Source organism: Herpailurus yagouaroundi, unplaced genomic scaffold (genome assembly GCF_014898765.1).
Source record: "Herpailurus yagouaroundi ecotype Mexico unplaced genomic scaffold, PumYag 566, whole genome shotgun sequence".
NCBI lineage: Eukaryota > Metazoa > Chordata > Mammalia > Carnivora > Felidae > Herpailurus > Herpailurus yagouaroundi.
Window position 1 is genome coordinate 2,202,527 of NW_024412783.1, and position 1,639 is coordinate 2,204,165.

Here is a 1,639-nt window from a genome sequence, read left to right on the forward strand (position 1 = left end):
ATATTTTCAATGATTCAGTGATTTGCCATATATGCTTAAGTTAGCCTCTCTGTAAATATATGTTAATGTATGATATTATCTATCATGATGAAATGCGATGATGTGAACTGTGGCAATTTCAATATTAGTTAGCAACCATTCTGACCCACATTTGTAAATTTTTAGTTTTGTGATAAGTTCATTAAATCATAAGTGATTAATAATCCCCTATATATAGGCCCATGGGACTTCTTTTTAGCACATGTTGATGTACACAAACATTAACACAAAAACTCCCAGTAAGCATTTCTTTTTTTTTTCCTTTTTTTCAGTAAGCATTTCTTAAATCATTTCTGGTTATTGCATTTTATAAATGACCCATTGCCTCCAAAGCTTTCCTTGCTGAATTTGAGGTCTCAATGAACTTGCGTCTAGGTGAAACCTCATGGACAACAAAACTCGGGTGGTCAATGAAACGGCACATTCTGATTTCATCCTGGTGGGAATTTTCAGTCAGTCAAAACACTCAACTCTCCTCTGTGTGGTCATTTTTGTGTTTTTCTTGTTGGTATTGTCTGGAAACTCTATCTTGATATTTCTGATATACTGTGATGCTTATCTGCACACCCCTATGTACTTTTTCATCAGCCAGTTGTCTCTCATGGATGTAATGTACATTTACATCACTGTGCCCGAGATGCTTATGGACCGGGTTATGGGTGTGAATAAGATCTCAACCCTCGACTGTGGGATACAAATGTTTCTCTATGTGATACTAGGAGGTTCAGAATGTTTCCTTCTAGCCACCATGGCCTATGACTGCTATGTTGCCTCTGCCAGCCTCTTTATTATCCTGTCATCATGAACCATAGGGTTTGTCTCCTACTGGTATTTGGCTGCTGGTTTCTGGCATCTGTGGATGGATTCATGCTCACATCTGTCACCATGGCATTCCCTTTCTGCAGATCTCGGGAGATCCATCATTTCTTCTGTGAAGTCCCTGACATAGTAAAGCTTTCCTGCTCACTTCCCTCCATGAGACACTCATGTACCTGTGTTGTGTCCTCATGCTCCTTTTCCCAGTGAGAGTCATTTCAAACTCCTATTTTTTCATCCTCCTCACCATCTACAGGATGAACTCAGCAAAGAGCCAGAAGAAGTCCTTTGCCACTTTTTCCTCCCATATGACTGTTGTTATCCTCTTTTGTGGGGCTGGAGTCTACAACTCCATGCTTCCCAGCTTTCACTACATCCCTGAAAAGGACATAATGGTATCTGTTTTTTATACCATCCTCCTTCCACTGCTAAACCCTTTAATCTATAGTCTGAGGAATAAAGATGTCACAAGGACTTTAAAGAAAATGTTGAATGTGGGAATTGTCTTTCAATAAATTAGAAAATACAAAATTTAGATGTTAATGTGTTTTTCTTCATTCTATACATCAGAAATTTAGAAATTTATGCCAGTGATATTTCTTAGCCCCTAATACCATGGCATCTTACATAATATTCACAAACTACTTTATGAATTGCTTCAATATTACAAGTGTCTTTGGTTATAAACTCCTCCACTAAAGGGTAGTGTAGTGTTGTAATATTTTGATGTAACACTGACTAAAGTTTATAGCTACACTCTTAGTGTATAGAAGAATATCCCCAT

General features: G+C 37.7%; 1 pseudogene; it reads left to right on the plus strand.

The window, feature by feature from the left end:
- The first annotated feature begins 424 nt into the window (after positions 1 to 424).
- On the plus strand, positions 425 to 1,370 carry LOC121023607 (olfactory receptor 2T29-like; annotated as a pseudogene).
- The last annotated feature ends 269 nt before the right edge of the window (positions 1,371 to 1,639 follow it).